Genomic DNA, 9547 nt, shown 5'->3' on the forward strand with positions numbered 1-9547 from the left:
TTTCCCAAATCAATGAATAAAGGTATATGTGTCATTTCTCCAGCCTCTGAGGAAGAACAGCCAGGACCACCTCCATTGTGCCTTGGCCCAGTGGCTGGTGAGAGAGCATCCCTCCATATTCCTATTGCAACTTCTGTGGTCGTTGAAGGAAAGAAGAGCAGCCAGTCACAGCTCCATTGCATCTTGAACCAGCATTCAAATCCCCACTCTCACTGCCATCCCCTTTTCTTTGTGTATCATATCTTATTTACATTGTAAACCTAAAAACATAGCTGGATAAAAAAAATGTTTTTACCATAAAAATGGAAGGAAAAGATTGCAATAAAGATTGGGCAAATATTATAAAATATATCATAAGAGCGGCACAAGCAACAGTTGGGAAATGAAAAATGGTATGAGTATTTAGCCAACTGTATGCTTCAGGATTATATAATTGAAGGGAAAAATAAATATATAAAGGGATATCTTATGGGGAACTGGGTCTCAAATTGGAAAGAACTGATAGCCAAAGTGAAGGGGAAAAGAAAATACAAGGAACTAAATCAGACAATATCCATGATCCAACAAATAGAATAAAAGTTGAAATTGAATCACAAATGTTCCCAGAGCAAGAGGGAAAAGAGGGAGAAGGAGGGGGCAGGTAATAAGGAGAAAGGTTTTTTTCCCGCCCGTGGCAGGAGCGACTTGAGAAAATGCAAGTTGCTTCTGGTGTGAGAGAATTGGTCTTCTGCAAGGACATTGCCCAGGGGATGCACAGATGTTTTGATGTTTTTGCCATGCTTGTGGGAGGCTTCTCTCATGCCCCAGCATTGAGCTGGAGCTGATAGAAGGAGCTCATCCGTGTTCTTGGATTCGAACCGGCAACCTTCAGGTCAGCATTCCAACCTTCAAGTCATCAGTCCTGTTGGCATAAGTGTTTAACCCACTGTGCCATTGGGAGCTCCTAGGAGAAAGGTGTAAGTAGGAGACTAAGATGGAAGTAGAAATGAGTATAAATTGAGCTATACTAGAAGAGTATGTAATCTCTTTTAATTATATTTATTTAAATTAAGTTTCTTTAATACTTCTGTAATATAATGGTGACAGTTATACTCTATGTATACAAACTAATAATTTTTTTAAAGAATAACACCCATCCAAATATGTGAGGGAAAGATTATAAACTTAAAGACAAGGAACGGTCATATTAATGTTTTAGCTGGAGATCAAATATGAGTACAGTACATAAATACTAAAACATATGGAGGAGGAGATTAGGTTAGAGAAGTTGATGATAGTTATCAAAGAAAAATTCAGACTATTTCTGGCTTTCCTAGTTTAATACCAATTTTAGACTAGCCTGCTGGACCAGTTACATCAACCTTTGCCACTGACTCTTCTGTGTAAAATAAACAGTGCTCCTTGCAAAGCAGCTGTGCTATTGTTCTGAGCAATGAATGCCTTGCTATGTGTTGTGATTCCAACTGATCCGTGTGTGCATTTGCTTGGTGGTAGGCCAGCCATTTGCTAAATGTTTGTGGTGCCTCATATATTTTATGTATCTTTAACAAGATAGCACTGCTTCCTTAAAACCACAGAGATCATTAGGGGAGTACTTATGGTTGATGTTCTCATATCTTTCTAGACTGAAGAATCTTATGTTTTTTTTTTAAATAATTTTTATTGAATAATTTGCAGATAGTGAAACATACAAGACAAGTTAAAAAACGAGGAATTCCAGTGAGGATAAACGGTGGGGGGGGGGGGGAAGAGGGGAATAATAATAATAATAAAAAAAACAGGGGGTAGGCAGGGTTAGGGAAAAGGTGGGGAAGGGAAGTAAGGGAGGAGGCTATTACAATACAAAACTTCCGTTCTTCCCTCTTATATCGGCATTATACTTTTAACTTTCCATTAACTATCTTTCAATGTCCCGGTTCGTTTCTACATATATCTCTGTTGAAGATACATATCAACTTTTTCCCAGTTTGTCTTCTTTATTGGTTTTCCTCGAATTTCTTTCAAATGCCAAGTTAGTTTGTCCATATTTTTTATTTCGACTATCTTCTCCATCCACTGCTCTAGCTCTGGAATCTGTTCAGACTTCCATTGCTTTGCTAGAGTTATTCTGGCCGCTGTTGAAACATATGTAAAAAGTTTATCATCATTTGTACTCCACCCTATTGAGGTATCTACAATACCTAATAAGTACAATTCCGGTTTTATAGGAAATTTTTTATCCAGTATTTTTTGAGATTCTTCATGGATTGTTCTCCAAAACTTTTGGACTTTATCACAGGACCACCATTGATGGTAGAAAGAACCTTCGTGTGTTTTGCATTTCCAACATCTATTCCCAGAATTTTTGTACATCATTGCCAATTTTTTAGGAGTCATATACCACTTGTGAAAAAATTTTAACCAATTCTCCTTTAAGTCCCAAGCATATGTATATTTTAATTTCTTGTTCCAAATTAGTTCCCATTCCTCAAATTTTATTGGACGCCCAATATTCCTTGCCCAATTAGTCATGCATTGTTTCACTGATTCGATTTCTGTGGACCATTCCAATAAAAGATCATAGATCTTCGATATCTCATTCCTCCTGATTTGTAATATTCTATCCCATTTTTCTTCCTTTTCGCAAAATCCCTTCTGACTATCTTTTTTAAATTGTTCTTTAAGTTGGGCATACTGAAACCAAGTTAAATTCCTAAATTTAACTCTCAATTCTTCTATATTTTTCATTATGTATAGACCTTCAGACTTTTTTAATATGTCCTTATATCTTGGCCAGACTTTCCAGCCTAGAATATATCTTTGACTCGCTTCCAATGATGAAACCCACAGGGGTGTTTTACTATAGCAAAGATTTTTATACCTTTCCCATATTTTTATTAGTGAGGCCCTAATAAAATGGTTGCCGAAGTTCTTTTCTACTAGTCTCTTATCTTGCCATAAATAAGCGTGCCAACCTCTGCGGAGGTCAAACCCTTCCAGTGTCAAGATATTTTCATCTGTCAAATTTATCCAATCTTTAACCCATTTTAGGGCGCATGCTTCGTAATATAACTTTAAGTTCGGCATTCCAAAACCCCCTCTGTTGTTCGCATCAGTCAACACTGTGTATCTAATCCTTGGTCTTTTATTCTTCCATATAAATTTTGATATGTCTCTATTCCATTTGGTAAAAATTTTTATGTTCCTGATAATTGGTAGATTTTGGAATAAATACAATAATTTTGGCAAAACATTCATCTCGATAACTGCTATTCGGCCTAATAAAGAAATGTTCATAAACTTCCACTGTTCCAGATCTTTTTGAATAGCTTTCCATTTTACTTGATAGTTGTTCTTTAATAATTGAGAGTTTTTCGCTGTTAACGTAATACCCAGGTATTTAAGTTTCGATGTAACATTTATACCTGTAGTTTCTTGTAGTTTTTCTTGGTTTTGCTTAGTAATGTTCTTAGCCAAAATTTTTGATTTTAGTTTATTTATTTTTAGTCCTGCTAATTCTCCAAATTCTTCTATTTTGGTAATCCAATTGTTTATTTGGTGTTTTGGTTCTTCAATTATACAAATTATATCGTCCGCAAAGGCACGGATCTTATATTCTTGGCCTCTTATCTTTGTTCCTTTTAGTCCATGATCTTTACAAATTTTTATAATTAGGGTATTCAATGCAAAAATGAAAATAAGTGGAGACAAAGGGCATCCTTGTCTTGTCCCCTTTTCTATCTTAAAGGGCCTTGTCCGTTGTCCATTAATCAGTAAACTCGCCTCCTGTTTGTTATAAATTGCCTCAATAGCGTTCGAAAATTGGTATCCTATATCTACCTCTTTTAACAATAATTTAAAAAAGGTCCAATTCAAATTATCGAACGCTTTTTCCGCATCTATGGCTAGTAAAGCCACTTCTTTCTCGTGGTGGCATTCATAATATTCGATAATATCAACTATACATCTCAAATTTTCACTGACACTTCTTCCTGGTAAGAAGCCTTTTTGTTCAGGACCGATCCAATTTTGTAAAAATTCTTTAAATCTGTTTGCGAGTACTGTTGTAAAAATTTTATAGTCTGAATTTAGAAGGGAAATTGGTCTGAAATTTCTCAAATCAGTTAAAGTTCCATTTTCTTTTGGGATGGCAACTATGTCGGCTTGGGACCAAGAGTCCGGGATCTCCCCCTCTGCTAACACCTTGTTCATAATTTCCTTTAAATACGGTATAGACTCCTCCTGTAATACCTTGTAAAAACATACTGGAAAACCATCTGGTCCCGGTGCCTTGTTTGGTTTCATTGTTTTTAACACTTTTCTAATTTCTTCTGTTGTTATCTCTCTGTTTAAACTTTCTCTCTGTTGCTCTGTTATTTTGGGGAGTTGCAACTCACCTAAATATTGGGATATTTTATCGGGATTTATCTCCTCTTTTTTATACAGCTCCACAAAAAACTCTCTAAATACCCCTAGAATTTCCTCGTCCGTTACATATGTTTTCCCATCCCTAATTATCTTAGAAATGTATTGTTGCTGTTTATTCTTCCTTAATTTTCTTGCAAGCCAGACTCCCGGTTTATTCGCGTTTTCAAAATTGTGTTGTTTTATATATTTTAATTGTTTTGCCATATCCTCTAGTTCTATTGTTGTTTTCTTATCTTTCCAAAGTTTTGATTCCTTTATTTTTTCCTTGTTTGATGGATGTTTTTTCAATTGGTCTTCCAGTCCCCTTATTACTTTCATAACATCTTCTAATTTTTTGTACTTCTTTCTGTTTTTCTCCACTTTTTGTTGGATCAAATGTCCTCTCAATACGGCTTTGAAAGCGTCCCACATTGTTTGTTCTTTTATGTCTGGTGTATTATTCAATTCAAAAAACTCTTTCACTAGCTTCTTGTTTTTAATTATATCTGCCTCCAGTTTCAATAAATTTTCATCCATTCTCCATTTATAGCTATTTCTGCTTGTATTTATATTAATGGTGACAGGGCAATGATCTGATTTGTCACGAGGTTGTATTTTTACCTCTTCTATTCTGGTGCATAGTGAATTGGAAAGCCATATCATGTCGATTCTAGCCCAGGTTTTGTGTCTATCCGAATAAAATGTATAATCACGTTCAGTATGGTTATGATAACGCCAGGCATCATGTAAATCGAATTCCTCTTTCAATTTTATAAAGTTGTTTGGGAGAAGTCTCGCTTTTTCATAATTCCTGCTCTTAATTTTCTTACTAGTGTCTAAGTCGGAGTCCAAAACTCCGTTAAAATCTCCTAAGAGGATCAGATGGTCAAATTTTACCTCTGAAATCTGTTTCCTCAGATCTCTTATAAATTTTGTTTTTGGTCCATTCGGGGCGTATATATTACAGATAAGAATAATCTGGTGATCAATTACTATTGTTGCCGCTATATATCTGCCCTCCATATCTTTAAATTGGAGTGTAGGTGAGATTTTTTCCTTGATATACAAAACCACACCCCTCTTTTTAATTGAGTCACATGAAATGAATTCTCTTCCAATTTTCCTATTCACCAAATGTATACTATGTTTAGCTGCAATGTGGGTCTCTTGTAAAGCCGTAATGTCAAAATTCTTTTTTCCCAAGAATCTTATGTTTTTAACAATATGCTCCCAGCATCACTGCTTATAAAAGGTAAAAATCTGACCACTGGCTTAATGTTGGAAGAATTGTGAGAATAACCAAAAAGGATTTGGAGCGATGTGAAATTTTTCAAAAGGTTTCAAGAAAATCCTAGATTCCTCATCACATTAACACTAAACTAAAATGTACAAAATTTGAAGCATTTTGGACTCAAATATCAGTAGAGTTAGAAAAGCTGAACAAACAGAAACAGCTATAGTTTAATTTATATAATAAAAACCACAAATATCCAGACAAATGTTTTATTAAGAAATCTATAGATGGAGATGTACCTGGAACAGACACATAAAAGCACATTATGCATAATACTTCTTCGGCAGGGGTGCCAAATATGGGAAGAAGACTTCAGAACTGCCATGACTCAATGATAGATAATTCAGGGATTTGTAGTTTTATGAGATATTTATCCTTTTCTGTTAGAGAGCTCAAGTGCTACCACAAACTACAAATCTCAGGATTCCACAGGATACAGCTATGATACAACTTTAACTGTCAACTTTAACACCTATAATTCTGCAGTATGGATAGTCTCCAAGGTCCACATCCTGCATCAGAAGGCAAATCTCCAACATACAGTTCTGATTCACTTCCTCCCAAGACCATCTTTTTAGGACAAGGCTCCCTACTACCAACAAGATGGCCATTTCCATGTCAGGGAAGAAGAGAAAAAACAATAGAGATGTGTCCAGTTATTTTCTTAACTAGTATTTTAGGAGGCCCCTGGAAATGTTATTGCTGTTGCACATTCAGCTATAATAAAATAGCTAGATATATCACTGCCAGGGAGGCAGTGGATGTAATGGCCTGAGTACTGGACTATGACTCTGGAGACTATCATTCAAATCCCCGCTCAGACATAGAAACCCACATGGATGACTCTGGATAAGTCACATCCTAAGGCATAGTCAAGAAGGCAAAATCAAACTTTCTCTCAATACATCTTGAAAGAAAACTTGCTAATAGGTTTGCCATAGGGTCACCAAAATTTAAAAGTATACAGCAAAACATTTATTGTTCCTATACTTTACTGACATGAAATGGTAGTCTTAGAACTACTGCTTTGAAAAGGTAGGTTGAGAGTGGAGATTTTGTCAATTGTATTGTAATGGGATTCCAGTCTCTGCAATGATCAAAAAGTACTTTAGAATTCTGTAAAATGGACTATCTAGCAGAGATTTTGCTCAATGTCTTTGGGCATTGGGTTAGGTTTTTTGCCCTTTGATAGTATTCAACAAGATAGCAGCTGAATTGCTTTATTTTGGTTCACTCATTGTTAGAATCTTACTGGCTTCATTCTAATTCTAAATACCAAATAAAATGACATGTGACTGAACAGTTAAAGTCAACGTGTCTAAAGTATGACTGACGAATGGTTACTGGCATCTGCTGTGTCGCTATGCAACAATTCCAATCTTGGTTTCAGTTCTGGACTTTAAATGAACCAAAAGAATAGATTCAGCACCTTGGATAATTCCTTAAGATTTTGACTGACATCCAGAGCAGATTTATCACCAATGGACAAGAAAGCCATTAGCCATAACTTCTTCTCAGTATGGTGGCTTTTTCTTTTTATGACATCAAACAAAGAAACAGGGAGTCCAAATATGAAAGGAGACAATAGGAGAAATGAAATGTGCATGTGCTAATACATTTTAATTTCATTTATTTAATAGACTGATGACATCCCTTTCTCCAAACAAACAAAAATGTTGAGGCACATATCTGAGAAGTGTGCACAACAGCTTTTATCTACCATTGCACACATGATGGTATTCATAGTCACCTGATCATCCCCATGCCTACATCTTAGGTGAATCCCTGCTACACCTTCTACCCCAAATCTTGTTACTTTGCCTTCCTAAAGAAATCTAGCATGATAACTCTTACATGAGATTGGTTCCCCTCCCCCCCCCCCACACACACACTTTCTTATTCTAAATTTTCCATGAATTTCACATTCCAAAAATTCCCTCCCAGTTTCGTAAGCTTAAGCTGCCTGTAATGTCAGGATGAGCAGGAAGATATATGAAGAGGGGCCATTCTGGCCATTTGGACTAGGGAATTCTGGGATTGACTGGCCAAAGAAGAAACATCTCTCAGTCATTTTGAGCAACCAAATGCACTTCTGCTGCTTCCTGTTCCACATACATATACAAAAACTAGAGGGAAAATATGTTCTTCTCAATATATAGGGTCAGCACTACCATTAGGGAGAGTGAAGCAATATATGTTGGCTGTAGATATGAATATTAGAAAGTTTTGGAGAACAGTTAGGTTGCCTTTCTAGCCAGCTACCTGATGCCTAATATATCATGTTGCCTTTGGGTAGGTTAAGGATGCTATCTTCTCACCTGTGCTGAAGTATGAATATGGTCATCTGGTATACCAATAGTAACAGCAACTTCTACTAGATCACATAATTTCCTTCTGAAAAAGAATGATGGAATCCTGCTATGAAGTTTGAGCCTGGATGTGATAAATCTAAGACATTAAAATGATAAGGGATCTGAGAAACATCTGTTAAACTGAGCACAGTTTCCATCTGGGATTTGAATTATCCAAGTGCAAATGTGCATGCAAGTTAAGCAATCATGTCCTTCAACTTGCACAGTAATGAACTTGCACAAGGTTACAACACAGGTGCCCCAGAGAGCATTAAAAGAAAAAGAAAAAACAAGTTGGAGTTAATAGTCAAGAAGTGCTTATGACCCAATACTGAAATTCAAAGTTGATTTGCATAGCAATGTTCAGGAAAACTTAAGGGGCATTCAAAGCAAATTAAATTACAATTGTCATCTTGTTCAATATTTACAAGTTTGCAAACAAGTTTGCATAACTTTTTAAATTATTAACTGGTATTATATATCAGTTGCTTAATTAAGTACAGTTAAGTACACATACACAGCCTTTATTGGCATACAACAACATAACTGGCATACAACACAGGTATATACAACAAAAGGATATCACAGATAAAAAGAAAACATACTTAAAAGTTACCAATATCAATGATAATATTTTCAACTGTCTCACAAATAATACATCAGAGTTGTTCAGACGATATGGAATTTTATAACACCCTTGCCATTGAGAACACTGTGAAACAATGGAATTCCTGTATTTCATCCTTATATTATCATATTTGGAGCAAACAAACAAAGAGTGATTAAGTGTTTCAACAGAGATTAAGTCACAAGAACAAACCCTTTTGGAACATTCCACTTTTTTATATCTCCCCTCCAAAAGAGCTGATGGCAACACATTACATATTGCAGTCACCAAAGCTCTTCTCTGGATGGGATTAATCAAAATGTGAAGATATACTGCCATGACTCCATGCTCACATGGAATTAATGATATGGAAGGGAAACAAGTTGTCTTTACTGCAAGAACCAGATTATGGAAGTCAAGATCCAAAGGTCTGCTTCTGACTGACTTGCAGGCTTCCATATTTGTGAGCAGTAAGAGTGCTTCCAAAGACAGGCCAATTGCTTCAATCTTTCTGAGAATCAAGGAATACAATTCTGAAATAAAATGATTTGATAACAGAGAGGGAATATAGCTATAGGGGTCTGCTTGAAAATATATATGCAGCCAAAATTATATAGCTCTCATCCATGCCAAGGTTTCAAAAGTGGTTTGACCTGTCTCCATGTATAAAACAGTGTAAGGCACACATCTAGGGAGCCCCATTAGTTTCCAGAGAAACTTGGAATGTGGTGTAGTAAATGATTTATTGAAATCCAAATAGGGGAGCCATACAGTAACAGAGAACCAAACCTAGCTCAAAAACCTTGAGGGCTGCAGGGATATATTGGTTACCCTTACTGTAGAAGAAATGATATACTGTGCAGAAGCCATTACTGCATGTTGCTGTGAAAGCCACAAGTTATAGCTAGA

This window comes from Anolis carolinensis, chromosome 1 (genome assembly GCF_035594765.1).
Source record: "Anolis carolinensis isolate JA03-04 chromosome 1, rAnoCar3.1.pri, whole genome shotgun sequence".
Classification (NCBI taxonomy): Eukaryota; Metazoa; Chordata; class Lepidosauria; order Squamata; family Dactyloidae; genus Anolis; species Anolis carolinensis.